At 35.5% G+C, this 8,748-nt stretch overlaps 1 long non-coding RNA gene across 1 annotated transcript in view; it reads right to left on the reverse strand.

Annotated features, from left to right (window-relative positions):
• Window positions 1-7,047: 7,047 nt before the first annotated feature.
• LOC106696417 overlaps window positions 7,048-8,748 on the reverse strand; it is a 16,346-nt gene continuing 14,645 nt past the window's right edge. Inside the window, exon 3 of the long non-coding RNA XR_001347354.2 lies at window positions 7,048-7,743. This is a non-coding gene — a long non-coding RNA (uncharacterized LOC106696417). The remainder of the gene's footprint in view (window positions 7,744-8,748) is intronic.

The following is an 8,748-nucleotide window of genomic DNA, read 5'->3' on the forward strand; positions in this document are numbered from 1 at the left end:
TTTGGCAAAACTGAGTATGAGTGAGAATTAAATAATGTCAATATGGCAATTGGAAGGATGTAATTGGAAGACATAACCATCATTCAAATCTTTGGATTTGCATTCCCACAGTTTCATTTGAAGGGCATCAGATTCAAAAAGTCTCCCTCTGATTTTCTACCTTAGGGGAAAAGTCTAGTGTAAGACTACTCGAGGAGTTGGCAGAAGATCAGATTTCTCAGTATATGTTCCTATCTGCAAGATCATCTAGAAGAGGTATTTAACACCATCCACAAGGAAAAGCTAAGATTTGTGGTAGGAGACATGACCTCCTCTTTGTCAGCTATTCCTCATGCTATCATCTTGTCAGCAGAATTTATTACAGGGATTACAGGCAATGGATTTCTGATAATCATCAGCTGTAACGAATTGATCAAAAGCAGAAAGCTAACACCAATGCAGCTCATTTTAATATGTATAGGGATGTCTAGAGTCGGTCTGCTGCTGATGTTAATGGTACAAAGTTTTTTCTCTATGTTCTTTCCACTCTTTTATCGGACAAAAATTTATGGTGCAGCGATGGTGTTCCTTTGGATGTTTTTTAGCTCTGTCAGTCTCTGGTTTGCCACCTGCCTTTCTGTATTTTACTGCCTCAAGTTAATAGGCTTCACTCATCCCTGTTTTCTTTGGCTGAAATTCAGGATCTCAAAGTTAATGTCTGGGCTGCTTCTGGGAAGCTTGCTGGCCTCGGTGAGCACTGCAACTCTGTGTATCGAGGTAGATTACCCTAAAACCGCGGCGGAGGATGTCCTCAGAAATGCCACACGCACGGCGTCTAAATTCAAGCTAAGGAGTATTAATGAAGTGCTTCTTGTCAATTTTTCACTCCTATTTCCTCTAGCCATATTCCTGATGTGCACTTTTATGTTACTCATGTCTCTCTACAAGCACACTCACCGGATGCAAAACGGATCTCGTGGTTTTAGAAGTGTCAGCACAGAAGTCCATATAAACGCCTTAAGAACAGTGCTAACGTTCGTTCTTTTCTTTATTTCTTATTTTGCCGCCTTCATAACAAACATGACATTCATTATTCCTCATGGAACGCAGCGCTACTTTGTGCTGAAGGACATAATGGCAGCATATCCCTCTGGCCACTCAGTTATAATAATCTGGAGTAATTCTAAATTCCAGCAACTACTCAGGAGACTTTTCTGCCTCAAAAGGAGTCAATGAAAAGAAGGACTAATGTAAAACATTTCGTTATTTTCTTAACATGGAGTCAATGTGTTTTGTTTTGTTTACTTTATATGAATTGTGTGTGTTCTCTATCTGGCAATTTCCTGTCCATCTCCTACCCCAAGACATGTGAAGCATTAATTTTGATGTTGGATGGGTAGGATATCTCTTTTTCTAGGGCTCATGTACTTAAAAATATTATGATAGTAGCACATTTAAATAACTAGGACTTGCATTGGAGTGGTAGAAATCAGAATAAAATACTAAGACTTCTTTTGGCTGACCAATGTAGTTCTGTTACGAGTTACGTCTTCCCAGGTCATTGAGAATCTTCTGATTTAGATGAGGAAAATCACATAGATTTAGTCTGACTTGGAACAATATAATAAATTGGCTATTTGGTTAGACATAACTATTTTTCAAAGACAGTCATGAATGTAAATATTGTTAAAGTTCAAATTATGTGTTGAAAGGGCATAAGGCAATGAACCCAGATACACAGGTTACTACTGTCTTATTTTGCTTTTGATTTGCTACTACTTTAGGTTGGTAAATGCTAAGAGCTGTGTATATGCATATATACACACATAATCCAGGGTCTCCATTTTTTACAAGATGAAGAAATATTTTTCAACCCCCTGCATTGTTAAACTCATGCCCAAAGATAATTGAGGGAGGTTGCTGACAATGAATTCCAAGCAGGAAAACATTCAATTGGTGTCTTAATCCTTTGGTGTCTTAATTCCTTCCAATTGAGGGTGTCATCTGGAGTATGGCAACAGCAAATGACTTAAAGATCCAGGGGAAGATTTTGAAATCTGTTACTAAATTTGAATGGATTCTGCTAATTTTTAAGGATCTTGAAGCGTCTTGCTTTAAGGAAGAAAATTTTTTTATAGTATCTTACATATCAGGATATCTACCTGTTTGCATCTGTGAACTTCTCATTGGCTCTTTAAAAAAAAACACCCAAAAGATGTGTAGTTATTTTAATTATAAACAAATTGTAATTAAATGGATTAGAAGTGGCCAGAATGAAAATAATGAAATAAGATGTGTGTGTGTGTGCACAAGTATATGTGATTTTTTTAAACTTTACCAAATATTTTTCACACATAATTGTTTAGTTTATTCTCAGAATACTCTGTAAAGTAGGTAGTGGAATTATCTCAGTTTTATACTCGGAAAAGTCAGATTTGCCTGAGGTCACTCCACGGAGTAAAGAGAAAATGTCAATTTTAATAAGGGTGTGTATGGTGGAAAACTAGCTCTCTGTGTGTTAGACTTAGAGGGGGTGAAAGCCAGTAGGGGTGGGGTAAGAAATGGACAGTGGGAAACAAAGGAATAACATATCAGGTTTGCAATCTTTGTCTGTGGCTCTGCTCTGTGTCACGGATTCCTCAGTGCAGAGGCTCCCTGACACATGAAAAATGCTACCCAGATTCTAAGCTTAGAGTTGAGGGGAATGAGTCATTAATGGATTTCTTATGATGCCGTACTATAATCCCATGTTATATATAAATGACAAATCAAAGAAAATATTTAAATGTCATAATTCAGGAAATAGCACAGAGGTGATAAAGACTGGCACTTTATGGAAAATTATGAGAATTAGAATAAGGTTTTATAAATTCAGTTTTCTATGTTATGATTTTTAACTTTTAAATTTAGGTTTGCATTTTTGGAGACCATAAGTTGTTGGGATATGTTATACTAATTAATTTAAAAATTGCTAAGTCTATGGTTATGTCCCTTTCAAAGCAGTATGCTTCTCCATCAAGTCTATTACAGGTTTTTCTATATCTAGTTTCACAAATGTATAATAAAATGGCCATTTAAAAATTATCTTAAAATCATTAATGGATTTTGGTTTTGCTTTTCAAATATATATATCAAGTTTTCTAAGAAATTTCTGTAGCTCCTGAGTACATAACTTATGCAGTATGTGTGAAAGCTTCTGTAATGATTATAGTCATAAAATTACATAAAGGAAAAAACAATAACTTGTTACCAGGTAAAACAACCTTGTCCTCTCAACAAGTTTTCAAAAGGTACCACCTCATTTCCTACTGCCTCTTCTCTCATTGAAGTGTAATTCATGTGGTTTTATGGGCCTGAATTCATGTAAATAACTATGTTGTTTCTTTTCATTTATCTCAAGCTTCAAATCATTCCTATTCATGTTTGTTATTTTCACTTTGGCAATTGTTCCCTTTCATAAAAGAGATAAAATAGAAGTTAAACTGTTTAGCTACATTATGGCATCTGCTAATATTATTCCTTCTGCCTAGTAAGTAAAGAAACATGCTTATTCTTATTCTGGCATAACTTAAAACCAATTTTACTTCATGATTAATTTATAGAGTATTTCAAACTGCAGTTACTGGTTATATGATGAAATTATTACTACAGTGAATTTTGAGTTAACTTGTTTGTATAAACATATGTTATTCAAGTAGCTTTTCAAAAGTGTGGATATTCTGGAAACATAAAAGTCAGAGCGTTGAGGTTTTTATTTCCCACAGCATGTTATTTTCCCAAATTTGTGGGTACTGAGTGGCACATCTCTGCACATCCCCTAGATATCCATGTGCAATAAAATTTTATTATGCACTCAAAATTATCTACCAGAGAGTACATTGTTGGATGGTTTTATATGTGACTTGAATCACTTAACCATGAAATAATATTTTTCTATTAGAAAATTCTGGAAAGACATTCATGAGAGCATTAAAGAGAATTCCAGTCGTTTTTATGCTGTTCACCCATTCAAACCACCACCTCCCTCTCCTTTTTATTAAGAACACTATTCTCAAGGATCAGAATTGAGCTTAATTGCCCTGAGAAATCTGGAGCGATGTTCTCAAACTTCAGGGATCTTTAATTTCCCATGGAAGTAACTGTTAGGACTGATCTTGGCATTTAGTACCACATTCTTACAGGTTGATATCTTTTCTAGCCAATGATTTATTATTTTCTGAAAATCCAGGGCTATGTTATATGTATTTTGGCATCCAAAACAACTAATATTAGTGAACTCAATATACATAGACACTTGAACATGAGCTTTTTTATAAAGAATCATGTACATCTTTTTGGAGAGAAGAGAGAGAAAGAGAGAGAAGTATCAGCATAAAGATAGGTTAATTTTATTTCCAAAGTTGTAAGAAATTGAGTAAGCTAAACTCTACTGTCATTTCCATGAGGAAAAAACACGATAAAATTGAACACTAGGGAAACCAGTACTGACAAATTCCTTTGTGTCTCAGTTTATAAACTGGGATAAAATCCCAAGTACTGCACTGCCACCCAGTGGCAAACCTTCACTTTAAATGAAATAATAAAGTAGTCAAAAGATGACAGCCAGCCCTAGCTGGTTTGGCTCAGTGGATAGAGCCTCGGCCTGAGGACTGAAAGGTCCTGGATTCAATTCTGTTCAAGGGCACATGCTCAGGTTGTGGGCTCAATCCCCAGTAGGGGGTGTGCAGGAGGCAGCTGATTAATGATTCTCTCTCATCATTCATGTTTCTATCTCTCCCTCTCCCTTCCTCTCTGAAATCAATAAAAATATATTTAAAAACAACAACTACAGCCATTAGGGATCTTGCTTCAGGAACTGTTATATCCCATGAGGGGGAAAAAAGAAGTTAATACTCAGGTCATAGGAAAGTTTGGACCAAATGAGAACAAGTAGCCCAAATCAAACAAACAAACAAACTGTAAAAAAACAAAAAACAAACAAAAAAAAATTATTTATGACTTTAGGAGATAACTGGAAAACTTGAATTTTGCTTGGATACTCAATATCAATGAATTAATGTTCTTTTTTTTTTTTTTTTTTTTTTTTTTTTAGATTATGCTTGAAAAAAAAGCATTTTTATCTTTTAGGGGAAACCTAAAATAATTACTAATAAAATTATGTGCTATATCAAAATATGAGGAATGGAGGGAGATATGTTGGAGTGCATTTCAAGAATTTGGACTAGAAATTGGGGCATAGAAATTGTTCACTTTTATGCTAGATGATGGTTACATGGGGATTCATTACATGATTCTGAATGAAAATATCCTATACTTAGATTTGCAATTCAACACATAAATATAACTCAGTAAGAAAAGAGAAAAGCAATAGTACTGATAACACAAACACCTAGAAAAAAAGAATAAATTTATTCCGGTAGGAAAATATAGGAAAGCAGTTCCTCTGGAATCAGATTACCTCTGTTCTCTTACTCTCTAATAATTTTGGACAAGTTATTAAGCCTCTTTCCTTATTTACAACATGGGATAGAAATACTACATATGTTATATGGTTATTTTAAGTATTGAAAGAGACAATTATATACGAAGTGCTTAGAACAGGGTCTGGAATATCAAGGTGTTTAATGAATGTTAACCCTTACGAGCTATTAGGATAAAAATTGCAAAATCCAGAAAGCCTCAGTCCATAACCCTCTTATTCAGGGAATTTAATCACTTTTATTCATAATAAAAGAAAGTGTTACCTTTTGAAGGTGTCGCCAAATGTCGTCGGTTTAGTTAAATATTTCACTCGTTATAGTTAGAATTACAGACTTGAGTTGAATTAATTTTCTTGGAGGCAAATAATATAAATTATACAACCACCAGGGGTCAGTGTTGTTACAAATGGAACTTCAACTGAAGAGTTTTTTAAAATATATTTTTATTGATTTCAGTGAGAGATAGATAGAAACATCAATGATGAGAATCATTGATCAGCTGCCTCCTGCAGTGCACCCCCCCCCCCCCACTGGGGGTTGAGCCCACAACCTGGGCATGTGCCCTTGACTGGAATTGAACCCAGGACCCTTCTGTCCTCAGGCCGAGGCTCTATCCACTGGGCTGAAGAATTTTTTTGAAACTTACTGGACCTCACATTTTATTTAATTACAAAGTGGAAACCCTTATGTAGAGAGTTTCCTTCTTTGTGACTTAATATTTCCCATTGGCGTGTGGCAGAATTTAGAGTCACTCACTGAGAAGAGAACCCTGTTGAACTGCTGCTTGTAAAGGCCAAGGAACTCTTGCAAGCCAAGATATTTGTGACATTTTCTTCAATTAGCTTCTGAAAGTGTAAAAATCCTCTTTCAGTTTAAGCTAGTGCATTTAAACCATCTAAGAAAAACTACTTTTTTTTAATATATTTTATTGATTTTTCACAGAGAGGAAAGGAGAAGGATAGAGAGTTAGAAACATTGATGAGAGAGAAACATCGATCAGCTGCCTCCTGAGCACCTCCTACTGGAGATGTGCCCACAACCAAGGTACATGCCCTTGACTGGAATCGAACCTGGGACCCTTGAGTCTGCAGGCTGACGCTCTATCCACTGAGCCAAACCGGTTAGGGCAAAAAAAAACTACTTTCTTCTATAACTTATTAAAAGCAATCACAGTTCATGCTATTCCAGGCTCAGCAAATATTTTAGTTTTATTTAATTTTTTATGTTCCTGAAATAAGTTCAGCTCCAGAAATAGAATATGCAACTCTATGTGCATTTAAGATTAAGTTGCCAAATTTTGAATAGATTCCCTTATTTTTATCCAGTTTAAAATACTATTTCTGATTTACTTACACAAGAATAAATGAAGTACTGGTCTTCATCATGAAATGAATAGTTTGTAAAGTATCTTGAATCTTAGATTACTTTCTTTCAAATTTTTATATACAAGTTTTAAATACTATAATAAAATTCTCAAAGTTGCATTTTGCCAATGAAATATTTGTTATTTGGAAAAATCAAATTCCAAATACAATAAAACAGTATTTATTAGTAATAGTATAATCTTTTCCTTATATATGTATACCAATGTAATTTACCAAACTTTGTGACAAATTATGAAAGAGACATTTTGGATTAAAATTTAAGCATTACACTAAGTACAGATAAGTCGTTACCATCAAGTTATTAATAAGTTAGAAAATAAACTTAGGGCAATATATTTTAATAGTAATACTTATAACAGCATAATACTAAAAAGGTGGATTTTTACTTATCACCTTTAATAAGGTGGCAACCTGTAGAAGCTCTACAATCATAGAAACTATAAATAAAGTATTTTCATGGTGCTTAAACCATTTTTAGTGGAGCCAGAAAGAATCCAGTCCCTTGACAAGTGATTATTATTTTTTCCTGGGTTTCAGTGGAATGCTGGAAAATTACCAGTGACATGTCAAAATTCCAGGTTTGGCAGACACTGTTGGTGCCGCCTATATCCTCTCTGTCTATCCTGCCAGAGCATTTCTGCCAAACTTCCTCTCCTTGCCGAAGGCCCTCTGGCTGCTGGAGTGCCCCAGGTCAGAAGCACCGATGTTTAATATCACCCAACAACAGTCCTGATGACTGTTCTACAGTGTTCCTCCAGACTCCCCAAGAGGGTTAAGCTCCAGTCGACCCACTTCCTTGGCTTCTTTCCTTTTCGTGTCTTACTTTCTCCCATTCTTACCTCTGTTTTGGGGATCACCTCCAGTTTCCCTAGAATCCTTGTGTCTGCTTCTGGAGAAACCTAAATCCAGACAACAGGAGTCAGTATAGTGATCTTAGAAGGCAGAAAGTCTGGCTTTGCCTCCCAGCCCTGCCACGTGAACTTGGGCAGATTACTTGCCCACTCTCTCTCAGTTCTTCGCCTGTAAGATGGGAATAATGGGTACTATCCTAGGCACAGCCTATCATCTTGATTCACTTATTATTGTTAATGATAACAATATGGCTTTGCATGACCATGGAAAAGTTGCTTCATTTTCTGTGGCTCAGTTTTCTCACCTGTAAAATGACAGTAATTATAGTACCAACTTCACAGAGTGTTTATGAAAAGTCAGAAGTTTATATTTGTAAAACACTTGGAACATAGCACATGACACTTAGCAATTGCTATATTTTATGAATAAAATTTCAAAAGCTATGCATTTTCTTGTACAAAATAAAATATATAAAATTTCCAAGTTATGAGTTGACTGAAAGGTGTGTGTGTGTGTGTGTGTGTGTGTGTGTGTGTGTGTGAGAGAGAGAGAGAGAGAGAGAGAGAGAGAGAGAGAGAGAGGTTAGTTCAGTAAGATTAATCTATTGATTTGTGTAAATGAGGGGAATCTAGAGGATGAATTTTCAGCAGACAGCTCTCAAAGAGGACCAGAGTACAGATAAATACATAAAGAGAAGATGGATGGCCAGAAAACTGTCTTCAAAGGGGCAGAAATTCTTTTCATATTTATAAGTGTAGGTATGAAGTCAACTCATCAATGACTTAGGGTGCAGACTTAGCCTTTCAAAGTTTATTTCAAATTGCAAAGATCCCAATGTGCATATGATAACATCTTGATTACTACAGTAACAGCAGGGGCTTCTCCTCTATAGGCAATATTGTGCTTAAGCTTACTACTATCTTGTGGTCTAATACAAGGTCCAACCACAAAGGAAATGACATGGCTGTCCATTACCAAGTGACTTAAAGGCAGTTCCAGAAAATCATAGACTATTGCTAACTACAGCACAGAAAGTTTACTATATGCAACAA

The sequence above is a fragment of the Myotis lucifugus genome, unplaced genomic scaffold (genome assembly GCF_000147115.1).
Source record: "Myotis lucifugus unplaced genomic scaffold, Myoluc2.0 scaffold_15, whole genome shotgun sequence".
NCBI classification, from domain to species: domain Eukaryota; kingdom Metazoa; phylum Chordata; class Mammalia; order Chiroptera; family Vespertilionidae; genus Myotis; species Myotis lucifugus.